Raw genomic sequence first — 14,741 nt, forward strand, 5'->3', positions numbered from 1 at the left:
CTGCCTGTGCTCCTCTGGGAGCCCAAGGCCTAGAAACTTCCGTGACTCAGAAGACAAGGACTCACTTGATGTCACCTTTGGGAGTAGAAGATCCATCGAGACCAAGCATCACAGAGAAAATGACCACGGGAGGTCAGACATGTACCTTGGGGGGGGTGTGACAAACTGTAAGTGGGCACCATTTCACTGAAAAATGACTAAAAGAATACAGAAAGCATATTACAGCCGGGATGTAATATGTATAATCAAGGAGCAAGGCACTGGGATTTGGTTATTTTTGGCAAAATATGATAACCGGTTCAATGCTTCAAGTTTGGAAACTGGGTGAATTTGCAAGGCATGAGGGCATCTTCACTGGGATCGTCCTGTTCCAGTTCTACGAGCTGGGCACTTTTCTGAATATTTTTTGCATTGTTTTGAGTTTGGTTTCTTAAAGGGTCCTCATCCTCATTTTTTGATTTTCTTTAATCAGGTTTTATTTGAGCTAAGAGGTGCTTTCATTTTTCCCCGGTGGTGTGACCTCGGACTCATGACCTGCTGCACACTCTTATCTTCCCATTTCCTAAAGGACAAATGAAATCAGGTGGCCTGTTTGTAAACCCAGATAAAAGACGATATCAAAATATCTCAGTCTCTGACAGCAGAGCAGTGCTGTGACTGTTTGTGTGTCAATGACTTATTGGATATTAGACTTACCTATGAATAATGTTAAGTGACAAAGTGCAATAAAATGTCAAATGTCACATCCGAAACAAAGTGGTCTAAAAAAAGCATTTCTTACTGTTGTAGTAGCAGAACATATTTCATATCCCAGTTCACAGCTCGAAATCTGCTGAATAATATACCTGCAGTATGATGTTATATAAGAATGAAGATTCCCAATACAGCATCAGTCTGTTCTCACAGAGCCTCACGCAGCTGTGTCAGTAAGCAAGCGATCTCAGTCCTTCCCAGTAGGCATAACGGATTTTGCCGCCAACCCAGACTAAACATCAGGGTTTCGCCCCGTTCTCAGTAAGAAAGCCTCTGGGCCGGTACTTCTGCCAGATTCAGACCGAGCGGGCACAATTAAACCAAGCCGGCCCCCGCCGCTTCCTGGCTCCGGCTTCCAGTCCTCCGGGGTCACGCGACATGAGCGACTCTGCCCTCGCAGCCTAGCGACTCCCGCTGAGGCAGCAGAAAGCGTGGCGCTCTCGGGGCGCCGTCCGGGAAACCTGAACCCCCGCGGGCGACGCCCACTTTGGCTCGCAGACGGCACCGCCACGCGCCGACTCCCTCTGCTACCGCGTCAGTCCTCAAGCAGGAAACCAAACAAACGCTCCGAGAAGAATGCGCCGACAGGCCTTTACCGTTTCCAGAAAATGAGATTTCAAATTTCCACTGCAAAATATAGATCACAAAACATTTACATATATTTTATCTAGCAGACGATTTTGTCCAAAGTCACATACAAGTAAGGCAAATAGCACATTACAAACATCAATGCTGTCAAGGAGCCGATTGGGCTTAACTGCGGTTAGACTGAGCTTCTAGTGACTGCCCAGGTACAAGTGTAAGTGATATTAGAGCAGGAGCTACTCAACAACTTCTAACAAAGCAAAAACCTAATAAGACAACTACTTCCACCGGCCTTAGTCATGAGACAAGAATTCTGATTCTGCCACACAGGCTAGTAGAGGGATTCTTGGACCAGATGGGTCCTGAGGTGTTTCTTGAAGGAGCAGAGGATCATAAGAGGTCAACCAACCAGCAGAAACTCTGGCTGTCCCTCAGCCCCTCATGTACGAAGCGTCAAACCTTTGACAGACACAGACTTATCTCTGGCATCCTTACACAGAGAGAGGATATCCTCCAGGAATCCTTTCCTGAGACTGACTCCGAAACTACGATATAAATAACAGCATCGTCCTGCCATTTTCAGCCAAGTAAATACTACAGATTTACTTTGTCAACAATAAATAATCCATGTAAGTCGGTTCAGCAGAGAGTGAACATGACATCAAAACGAGGCCTGTGTTACATCCAGCCAAATATTTCACTGCTTTCTATTAGTTCTAGGGTTATGGGGTTATGGGTTTGAATCCTGAAATTTGTGTGTAGATTCCATGTTCGTCCCATATTCCTCCTGCAGTCCAATGTGTGTAATGAAATGATGCCTATAGACCGTGTGAGACTGGCATCTCATCCAGGTAGTCCTCCCTCTCAAGCCCAGTGCATTCTGGGACAGGCTCCCAGCTCACCGTGACCCTAAGCAGTACAGAAGATGGATAGACCTGACTTTTTTCAACAAGCTATTTATTTCAGTGCACGGGTAATAACTAGAGCTGGTCACACTGGCTGGAAATGATCTCGGTGCTGACATTATTCCTTCCTTAGAAAGGCGCTGCACCATGACCCAGTACGGAAAAAGCGGTGATGGAGAGATGGACGGAATAGCACCATGGGTGACCATCATGAAGGGCAGGTTCTTATATAATGTCACGCCCACTTCTGATGCCCATGAACAATGTCAAAGTGTTGCGGCCAATGAGAACTATGCATGACAAATCGTCAAAGGAGTTTAACACAATGGCTACGTTTTTCTCATTCATATATTATGTTCAATTCGGCTTCCTCGAAGGAGAGCAGGAAATTATTCATATATGTCATATCCTATGAACAACAGACAAGGGAACTGTCTGCACCCCATAGTGTTTTATTACCCTGGGATTATCAGGGATGCCCATAAATTCTTTAGTCACACCAAGAGCTCATCAAAAGATCAATTTCCCTCGGCCAGATTCGGCGGGCAGTGACTTCATGCAGACACATTCTTCCGCCGAGCATAGCAGTCGAGGCTGCGTGCCCAGGGACAGGAAGCAGCACCGCGCATGCGCGTGTCCCCGCATGCGCCCCACCCGGCCCCTTCCTATGATAACACGGTCACACTTCATAGGGTACGAATCCAAGCCCAGATAAAACCTCTAAAATCCATTTGCTGGCCACTGCGGGGTAAGAGGATGTTTCAGAGCAGGCTGCTGTACCCGTGCCAAGACCAAATGACTTCAGCTCCTTCTGTCGCTACGAATTTAACATGTATGCGCATAGTCACTATTAATTACTGGTAACCTATGCTCAGACTTCATTTTTTAAGTTTGATTAATTGTGATCATATTACCTGGCAATTCAACATAAATCGGCTTGGTGTTTACCCCAAGTCGGGGAGCCATATCTCATATTTTCCACACAAATAATTATAAGATAATTAAAAACAAAGCGCTGATTAGCCGTCAGAACTGCGATTCTTTCCGCCTGGCGTTCGCTTCAGCTCGCTCATAATTATTGTAATTTAAACTTTAATTACTACAGACATACTCTTGCGGGATGAGACAAGCGGCACCGGGGAAGCCGGGCAGGGCGGCGCGGCGAGCGTATCCGCCGGTGCAGCACAACGCCGCGTCTGGCTTCCACGTAAATAAATAGGAAAGCAGCTCCATTTTTAAAATTCGTATCACTTTTCGATTATCGCTTCAAAAGCTAACATTCGAAGGTTAGCCTTTACTTACTCTTGCTTCTGTTTATACATTCGGAATAACGTATAAAGAAAGTTATACAGAACTGTGTAAAAGTATTTTACCATTCATTTGCCCTTCTTTTTGTGGGACATTAAGTTGCCACGTTTAATACTGAGCTAAAGAGAAAAAGTTAAGTCCCCCTTTGCAGCGATTACTGTGGCTTTGGTCTACAAAACACAGGTGTGTGTTCTGTGTTGGATGGTTATCATGTTGCGTGACCCAAGTGTCATTAGCTAAGAGAGAGACAGTTTTATGTTCCTTGGTTCAGAGTACAATTTAAGGTGCCGTCTTCCTGGTCATGCAGCAGAAAGAACCCCTGACATGAGATGACTCCCATTTCCAGCCTTGTAAGAGGTTCATGTAGTGCTTGAGTATCACCAGACATAACTGAGCCCCAATACTCGTGGAACGCACTTTGTATAGGTCGGGCCAAGCATGATGTCACTCCTCACACAAATGATGTCACCATCCCCAAACGCGCACACAAAATAGGCCATAGACCTACTTATGTCACAATATATTCACAATTTATTCATTATATATTGTTAGGATTCCAAGGAATTTCCTCCGTCTCTCATTGTGCTGGATAAAGTCATTAGCGACTGCTAAGACATCCAACTCGGACAAAAGAATTTACACCGCTTTTCCGATTTTGAAACCCAAACACAGAAAATGCATTTTCGCTGGTTTCACTTAAAGCAGAGCCCAGTCTTTTCGTCGCCTATTGTGTGCAGAAAGTTCTGATCATGTGTGACGCGAAGTTAACCACCTGTATTCTTTGAACCAATGAGGATGAACAGCCCAGTTCCTTTAGCAGTCTCTTCTCCCAGTACCTTCATCGTAGCTTGGAGCACAGCAGTGTTGTCCGCTTGATAGGACTTTAAGAGATGCTGGCAACATTCGCTGAAAGCGTTTACTTCTGCTGGACTATCAGAGTCCCTTTGGGAGGAGCGCTGACTCACTGGAGCAGCGACAGCAGCCACGGGGTCTAACATCTCTGGTAGAGCTTCTGCACTGGACTCATCATCGACTTGGATGATGGTAGTTTCCACTGCCCCCCTCTTTGGTGTTTGGGGACCCAAAGAAATTGGTTATTTTGTGGCATTTCTTTGTTTGACAACTGAATGGCGTGTTTCACTAAATGTAACAATATGGATCGGTAGGCTGAAAAGCCATTGGTCTGTGAGATTATCTTTAGGGTCACATGATGCTATTAGCCAATCGTTGCATGTGTTTTTTATTACGCTGAGTAAGTGCACCAGAAGGCAGATGTGGAAATAAATGACGAAAATTAACGTGTTTTCTCATAGGTATGCTTTCTTACAGTATGTTTTGAAGTTTCACCATGTAACAGTAGGTAGGCCCTTGGCTCTACTGGCCTATGAGGGGGCCTGTTATGGCCATTTTCACTGTTCATATCTTTATTTTTGGGGTTTACTAAAACATGCTCCAAAAACATATAAATATTCTCATACTGTACATCTTAATTCACTCTGTCTGAAATACTCTGTTAGAGCTTTAAGCCCCACCCCCGATGAGCCCAATGTGCTCTGATTGGTCAGCTTGCCCTAGAGGTTCCGCCCCTGACTTGCAGTCTGTAGGCAGGTCCTTGCAGGTAGGCAGCCAATAAGGATTGTGTTATGAGGTGACCTCATGAGGCGTTTCAGGCAGATTAGGGAGGAGAGCTTTCTGTGGTGAGAGTTACTACTCCCTTTGGCTTGTACTTTGGGCCTTAAGACTTTGCAGACCGTTTATATGCACATAAAGCTACATAACACACTAAAGGGAAGGGAAAAGCATAACAGGTGCCCATTAATTCATAAAACATTTTTAGTTATGTTATGCTTATTGGTCAGATGTGTTTGCGGTGGGAGCAAGAAAGTAATTAATACAGGATTTTTGCATATTTCTGTGCGGCTCTATATGGAACAATGACAGCGATGGCATTTATTCACTGCTGTGGTAGTTATCTGGGCAATATGGCAGACTGCACTACTCTGCCACATCCCAGAATGCAAAGCACACCTGACTACGGGAGCCATTTAGCGAAGACTCACAGGGTGCACCTGGCAGTTTGGTCGGATTGAGGTCAGATCACGTTCCTACCGCAAACAAACCGCTCCAAGAGTTCATTTGGGACCGGACCAAGACGCCGCCTCTCTTGGGTCTTGGTGCAGTTGTTGTGGTCTGCACCCGAGTGTGATTACTGTGTTCATGTCTTCCAAAACGAATCACACCAAAGAGGTCTGATTCAACCGGTTCTTTTTGACTTTATGCACAATTTTATTTGATAGGGCAGACACAGCTTGAAAGGTTCACTGACATCCCAGTCTCTCCCTGTTTGGAGAAGATGATTCTAAATGGTTTATAAGCAGAACTAAAACACTGAGATGGATAGTACAGACAAGCAGTGGGACTAAAAGCTAGAGAAGATCGATGTGGGAAAACAATATTACCACGACATGGAGAAAGTCAGAGATCCTGAGAAACAGCAAAGGAAAGGGCAGGAGAAGGCAGAAAGACACAGGGTGGATGAATCCGAGGGAGGAAGGCTGAGAGGTGATCCATGATGGCACCAGTCACAAGCCGTCCCTGAACAGACGCCCCCCCCCAGCGGTTTGCTGCCGCTAGGCCGACTTCACAGATCCCTCGCTAAGAATCAACAGCGCAAACAAGTCCTGTGCAGTGCTGAAATTCCCCTTTTCTACTCAGTCCTCCGTTAACCCGAGTGCTTCAGCTTGTGCTTATAGCCTTCATAGGTGATAAAAGAGCTCAAATTATAATACATAAAAATACATGTCATCATGTAAATGATTGGAGTAATTCATATTATTTGGACCATTTCATGACGTTAAACCACTAGGTGGGTGTTTATTTTTCCTGCTGGGTATTTATGGTGTCAAATCGACAGTGTGCTTCTTTTTCTTTTGAGGCATCGCTCCCAAAATGAGCAGTAAAAATGCACCAATTCTGCCCCCGATCTGAAACTTCTCTTCAATAAAATCCAGCACTTACAGGGAGTGAGATCTGTGGGACATGCAGACTATTCACAGAATGCAAAATCAATTACAATTGAGAAATAAATAGGCAAATAGAGAAATACAAGCCTGCCGTACAGATATTTAAAATACAGGTGCTCCCCTGGCGATGGCCCCCGTTACGATATTTCAGCTTTACGATGCGTAAATGTTTTCCACTTTCAGCACATTATTCAATAAATTACATGACATATTCAACAATTTATAATAATTTAGGCTTTGTGTTAATGATTTAGCTCAACTATAGGCCAATGTAAGTGTTATAAGCACGTTTAAGGTGGGCTAGGCTAGGCTGTGATGTTTGTTAGCTTAGGTGAACTGTATTAAAATGCATTTTCGCTGTATGATATTTTCACCCTGCCCATTGTAGCCCAGGGAGAGGCTGAATTTCAGAAGTTTATGGTTTATGTTAACGCCCGAGCTAACAGGAATTAAAGGCTCCCTGGGGAGGGTTATCACCACAAATTGACCTTGAAGTTCCTTTATACAATTACATTTTCCTGTCTGTAACATTATGAGGTATAAAATACAATAGATCTCCATTAAAAATAAATAGAAAAATCCTGCAATAAACGACAATCAGACATATTGTCTTTGATTCATTTCGTTTTATAGCAAGTTTATTCTTACCACAAACAGTAAATTTCAGCTTAAGGCTTTAACGTTGAGTCAGGAAAATGTGGAACTTCGACTGTGACCTAGATAGAGCTCGACAGAAACGTCGAATAGCGCCGAACCCTTTTTTGTGGTCCTGCCTCCTCGCCAGGAGCTGGCAGACGTCAGTAATAATGGAATAAATAAAGCATGGTCCTTGAATGTCTGAGAGATGGATTTTATAGTCAAGCATTGGCAGCTTTGACAGCAGAGAGGGAAAAAATAAACAATAAACTCATGGTGACGTTTTGGTTGGCCAGCAGCATTTTTCTCCTGTTTTCTTTATATTGTGATCGACCTTGTGTTATTTTTTTTTGTCACAAAACAATTTGTATCATTGCCTTATACTTTCCTATGCTCCCCTGTGCTGCCTTATGTTGCCCTATGCTGCCTTATGTTGCCCTGTGCTGCTCTATGCTGCCCTATGCTGCCTTATGTTGTCCTGTGCTGTTCTATGCTGCCCTATGCTGCCTATGTTGCCCTGTGCTGCTCTATGCTGCCCTATGCTGCCTTATGTTGCCCTGTGCTGCTCTATGCTGCCCTATGCTGCCTTATGTTGTCCTGTGCTGTTCTATGCTGCCCTATGCTGCCTATGTTGCCCTGTGCTGCTCTATGCTGCCCTATGCTGCCTTATGTTGCCCTGTGCTGCTCTATGCTGCCCTATGCTGCCTTATGTTGCCCTATGCTGCCCTGTGCTGCCCTATCCTGCCTTATGTTGCCTGGTGCCCTATGCTGCCCTATGCTGCCTTATGTTGCTCTATGCTGCCCTATGCTGCCTTATGTTGCCCTGTGTTGCCCTATGCTGCCTTATGTTGCCCTGTGCTGCTCTATGCTGCCTTATGTTGCCCTATGCTGCCCTGTGCTGCCTTATGTTGCCCAATGCTGCCTTATGTTGCCCTATGCTGCCCTATGCTGCCCTGTGCTGCCTGGAAAGGTTTTTCTGATTATCGTCTATATACAACGATGACGATCATGTAACGTCAGTGATGATACGATAGATCCACACAGTAACGAACGGAACTCTGTCCATGGGAAATTACCTTCTGTGTTTATGTTTGTACTACTGAGTGGGGTAAGAGGGGGCTCGATATTCAATTACTGTCCAACGATTTATTTTAAGAGGTGAAAGGTCCATGAGCACAAAGTTGGGGTGTAAGCAGAATGTTCCGGGAGGCTCATGCTGCACAGTTATCCAGCTTCTTTGGTGTCACTGACACAGTATCACTGTCTACTGAATAGTGGTTACAAAATACATTTTCTCTCTTTTAGCAGCCATTTTGATATATATGTGCAATACCAGCAATGCAGCAGCATTGTGTCCCAGAAGACACCCCCCTGTCTCAAACACAATCTGAGTCTCACAGGGAGGGGTTGTGGAAGGGGGGGAATTTCCACCCCCCTCCCCTGTGCATTCGTGACGAGCCCACAGCAGCCTCCCAGCCCCCCCCCCCCCCGAGACACATGTTGGAAAAACATCACCGCCCCCCCTGCACCTGCCGCCGGACGCCTCCTACCTCTCAGGCTCGCTCTCCCTTGCCACACCCTCCGCGTTTCCGCTCCCGCGCTCACACCTCCAGCAGCTCCGTACCTGCTGATGCCTCATTTGTAATGAATCTCCACGCTACCTGTGGCTGAAACATCAGGGAAACATTCAGAAAAATACATTTGAATGTAGTTTTTTTCATAGGTGAGAGGAAGTCAATCAGGAGGGCAAAGACAATGCTGATTTTAAAGGACAAAGCAACATACTAACTAATTCTTTCCCTCAAGTAACATGTACCCCATGCCAGAATGGCAAAAAAGCTAATTTAACCATTATTGTAGTTTGAAATATTTTGTGGTAGCACCACTACAGACCTACCTGACCTGCAGACCACCGATTCCACAGTCTCTGTCCACCACCTGACCTGCAGACCACAGATTCTAGTATCTGACCACCAGCTGCCCTACAGACCACTAACTCTACTGTACCTATTGACTACTCATTCCATTATGTATTGCAGACAATGTCCTGAATCATTAACACTGCGGTATAAGACCATATTTTGTCTGAATTATTTAAACCATCTAAGACCAGAAAGAGTAAAAACACATCAAGTGGTCCATCACATCACAATAATGTGCAACACAAAAAGAACCTCTAGCATGAGGGCTATGATGACACTTCCTGTACTGGGAGCGCTGGTATAAGTGAGGAACTCATTAAACAAAATTAAAGTCAAACTTCAAAGCAACGTTGGATAGATTTCAGGGCCCAGAGAGCCTGCCGCTTTGCCCGCAGTTTAATTGGCGTGTATAAGACCCGTACAGTATGTTATCACAGGATAAGCATGTGAGTGACCTATACAGATTATCTACAACTTTGATTGAACAACTGATTAGCACTCATATAAGCTATTCAGATTGCCTCAGCTTTCACATCTAACTAGTATACATTAAATCCATCCAAATGATCTCCAGACTTTACCCCATCTGATCAAACACTCATATTCTTCCTAGTGGATCAGCTATATATTTAGGTTTTATATATCCAGTTTACATTATCTCTAGATCTTGTCCAAAATACTGTATCAGTTTCACACTTAAATATCCCTGTTACAGATTTCCTGTTAAGATGAAAAAGACAAGAATCAGTTACGGCATTTAAGAAAAGGTGCTTTACTGGAGAGAAATCCTGTTTATTCTGCAGCAGTCACCAGTGACTTGGTTTGTTAGATAGGAATTCGAGGACTAAAGACAAACTATGATGCATTTAAGAATCAAGAGGCATTTTCCTTTCCCTTTTAGCTGAAGATGAAGCTGAATGTCTCCCATTTAAATCCTTGTTCGAATGGCTTTGCTCTAAAAAGTGATTTCTCGTCTTCTGACACTGAATATTTACATATAGTTGCATGGTTTCCATGCGTGGTGAATGAAATTCACCCGTGATTGTCTTAAAAATAGCGTGCCCTCTGCAAAATTTTTAATTACACTAAATGTAGCATCACTTTAAGGGTAATTCCTCACAATGGAACTTATTAAACATTGCAGAAATATATAAAGAAACGAAGAAATGTTTTTTTTTTTTTTCCTAGTGTGTTTTGTGCTTCTAGGCCACCGTCGTCCCTCCCAGCACATGAACATGACTGGCAAGCAGATGACATTTGAAATTTCCATTGTGGAGAATTGGGGAGCACTGGGCTCACCTGAGAAGCGCATATAGCCAATATCCCATCATTTCAAGAAGGAATTAAGAGTCACAACCAAGAAGTCAACAGAAAACAAACTACCTCAAAGATTCTTCACTGAAATAGGGACATAAAGGAAGACTAATGCACTTGAATTCATATGTATGGTAGACTCTCTGTCATTTTAATGGGTTACATACTGGAAAGGGGTTGGCTCACTAGATTTCTCCCAGCTACAAGGTCATGGGTTCGAATCCCATCATCACTCTGTGACTTGTGCAGTCTTCCTCTGCTGTTCTTAGACATAAATTGGCTTATTGTGTGTATATTTGCCCTGTGATAGACTGGCATCCCATCCAGGATGTGCCCAAGCCTTGTGCTCTATGTCGCCAGTGATATGATCCAGGCCCCCTTGTGACCCTGACCAGTATGCAGCGATTAGAAGACGTTTGGGTCCCTGTAGACCAGGGGTGTCAAACCCCAGTCCTGGTGGGCCGGAGCCCTGTGTAGCTTAGTTCTTTCCCTGTTCCACCACAAATGATTCAGCTCAAGAGCTGCGTGGTAATTAGCACACGGAGTTAAATCAGGTGTGTTAAACGAGGGGAAACCCAAAAATGTGCAGGGCTCCGCCCCCCCAGGACTGGAGTTTGACACCCCTGCTGTAGACGATCTACTGTTCTACTTCTGATCAGGGTATTTACGCTAAATTACACCAGCTGCAGGTATAGGTAAAAATTGTATGTTGTTGCTCTGTTGCTTTAAATAATAAAGCGAAGCGCTGCAGTGATTATCCAGGGAAGGCGGAGCTGTCCATGGGGATCTCGGCGTGCGCGCGGTACAAGGCTCAAGAAGTCTGATTTAGCAGAGGCTGAGTGTGAGTAGTGTTGTTTTCTCAATCTTTGTCCGCGATGCTGATGTCACTTTTAATTCCTCAGTGTAAACTCAACACGTTTGATGGTTCACACCTGGAGCTCATTACCCACACAAAAATCTGCACTGGAGCCTGGCTAGAAGCCTTTCATCCTCTATAAATCAAAGGATCATTGTGTTGCCTGAGCAGTTAATTGATTTTGGAACTTGAATTCGCACAAACTTCTGTATTCATGACACGCCTTGCATTTGCTCCTCTCTGTTGGGCATCTTGTGTCTCGTATTTATTCTCTTCCTCTGTTATGCCCTAATTGTTCATTGTCTATTTTCATGGTGTCTCTAACAGTACCAAGCTGTGCAAACCAAAATTTCCACCGGCCTGTGTCTGTTGCAAATACATGCCGGGGTACAAATCCTGCTGTTTGAGAAGTTCAGCAAAATGAAATGAAAAGGAGACAGACTGTGCCTCTCTACATCTCTCTCAACCCCAAATTCTGTCCTCTAGATCTCATCGATAGTCTCCCCCACAGTGTGTGATCTTTGTATCTCCCTGGCTTCCTGCGTGAGATGGATGGGGTATCGGGGAACGTTGTGCTGATTCAGTCCACCTGTTTCTCGTTCTGCTGGCACAGTAAATGTTTGGTTTCTTCTGCGTCTCCTTCCGGCAGTAAACGTGGCCTCGTCCCAGTGCTGAAGCCTACACTCACTGACTCCCACACCTGAGTTACAGATTTATGTCTTTTCTCGCTCTCGATTACCTCGCCTGCATTTTCATTTGCCTTCGCCCTTTGTGATGATCTAGTTCACACCCATTTCACCCAGGATCATGAAACAGGAAGCCGCACCCCTAGAAAATTACCTGATTTCTCTCAGATCCTGTGGTTATGTTTTTCATCCTGAAAACCAGAAGACGTCAAATACCTGTATACTGGAAAGAAAATGATGGACGTCTAGCTTGCACAGAATGAAACACGTAGATTACAGTCCATATAGCCTATTCAGATATTCTCCAAAATTTTATGGCAGTGAATAACTATTAACTGCAGCCCTCCAATGTTCCCAAATGCTCATGAAATACCCTCCAGCAGAGGATGTTTCCCCTCTTGCCCTGTGTGAGTCTTTCCCAACCAGGTCTCTAGCTGGTCAGAGCTACGGAGCCAAAATCTGATTCACTCAGGATTCCCCTGCAGTCTGTAGCAGCTGCATATTAACATACATTCAAACGATATACTTCCTTATGGTGCTGAATGCGCTGAAAGAGCAGCCAGATATTTCGGTAATTACCGTGTTAATGGTCATTCATCTCCAGGGCGTTTCTGTTGGCCAAGAGGGACACCATGACCATGAAGATCCGCAGAGGAAGGGGCTCAATCTTCAACATCAACCGGAGCGTGGATGAATGTCCAGACTGCTGTGCAGTCACCCAGGAATACCAAGGACCCTGCCCTAATTCCCAACTCATCCCTTTCTGTCACTGAATTATTGAAGCGATGATACAGGACCGCTACTGGACCATGTGGATGACAGTAGAGCATCATCCAGGGAATTTGAGGCACACTTGTTACATATAGAGCTTGTTTTGGTTCAGGTTTTCCTGGCTTTGAGTGAGCAGCAGTTATACCCGCTGAGTTCACTTTCCTAGGCAGCTGGAGTACGTCCGCAGGCGAGACAATCAGATTAGTCGCTGGTAGGCGCTTAAGGCTAACACTCATGCAGGTGCAGACGTGAGGATCGGTTAAACCCACCATTATTACCTTCCTTTCTGCTCAGGGGTCAACAGACAGGAGTCCCGCCCATCATAACGATTCCCTGTGACATCATACTCCGCCAAAGAGATTCTCCCATCTGCCGATGGCCGCGCATCATGAGAGCATGCCTGGAGTTTCACACCTCTCTTAATGAGTGCCGGAAGAAATCTGTCACCTTACTAAGTGTTCCTGCCACCCGAGTCACAGCAGAGGCACGGGCGAGTCAGAGTGTGGGTGGGAAGCACTGAGGGAAGGAAGTGCTGGTTTGGAGTCTAATAGCATGACCACCTGCCTCTTTCCTGCCCTGGTCTTTATGGGGATTCCCCAGCGGGTCTCGCCTACTCCTGTCCTACTCCAGCGTAGGAGCGTATCTCCTCATCTATCCCACCAACTTCTCTTCTGTTCTACAACTGGATGTCCTTCGCTGTCCCACTCTCTCCTCTGCTACTAGCTGCCCCTTCAGGCCCTGGAACTGGCTCACCTGCCTAGCAATTGAAGCGAGGAGGGTGGGAGTTTTATGGACGCTGTCCTGGGAATGTGTTTGTTACCTGTAGACTGAAGGCAGCTGAAAGCTGAAACAGCTTGTAACTTGACATGAAGAGACACACTGAATGATCTGCCCAGTATCAGAGACTGCTGGGGTCCATCGGGTCAGCTTGGGCTTTCTGCTATCACGGGGAGCACGACCGTCCAGGGCAATCTGAAGTTTAGTGACAGCTGGGTCTCTTACCAGACGTGCTATCGTGTCGAGTTTTGCATCAAACAAATCAGAGACTAACGTAGAATCCCAGACACGATAAATTCTTGCATAAAATACAACGTAAAGACAGTCCCTGGGTCAAGAATATCCATCTTACGCTCAGGTCGTACTTACGAACAGACTGCTATGAAGCCTATTACAAAAGAAATCTGTGTTATTCAATACAATGGCTCTTGATGACCAATGCACTCACTACTGTGCGATGCTTGTGAAATTATTGCACGTCTTCAACAGTCCTGTTTGAGGTACAGTACAGCTCTGTAAGTAGTTACTTTTATTATTACTGTATAATGATTATTATTGCCATGTGCTGCGTTATTATTTTTCCAACTTACCTAAAAGTTCGATTTAAAGTCAGATTTAGGGAATGGATCTCGTTCGTAACCCAAAGGTTGCCTGCATATCATGTGACTTGTTTACTATAGATTTTCTTGTCTCATTGTATTTAGTACCCAGGGGGCATTAAAATATTATTAATTTTCAGTAATTATATTTTTCTATGTGCATTTTAAAACTTTACTCAGGAATCAAAAAAATTGTAGAGGTTTTTTTTGCGTGAAACCTAATTTACAATTGATCCCAAGTTCAGCGCACATTAAATGCACATAAATGAACCCTTTGCATTGAAGAAAAAAAAAAACTATGTAAGAGAAAAAGACAGGGAGGAGATTAGCAGGCAGATAAAAAGGAAAGTGTGAGACTGAAAAATGACTCGGAGCATCGATCCATTCACCGCAGATATTCCCTTTGTTCGCTTTGGCTACTCATCGAGTTAATCTGCCAGGCAAAAAAAAAAAATACAAAATAATAAATTCTAGCTGAAAAACATCCACTGTAAACTTGAGCAAAGCATTTGTTTTGCACAACATCACCGACAGAGATTGATACAAATACCATGCAAAATAAAATTATGCACGTGAGTTATCATCCGCTTCATTTCTGATATTGAC

The sequence above is a fragment of the Paramormyrops kingsleyae genome, chromosome 25, assembly GCF_048594095.1.
Source record: "Paramormyrops kingsleyae isolate MSU_618 chromosome 25, PKINGS_0.4, whole genome shotgun sequence".
NCBI lineage: Eukaryota > Metazoa > Chordata > Actinopteri > Osteoglossiformes > Mormyridae > Paramormyrops > Paramormyrops kingsleyae.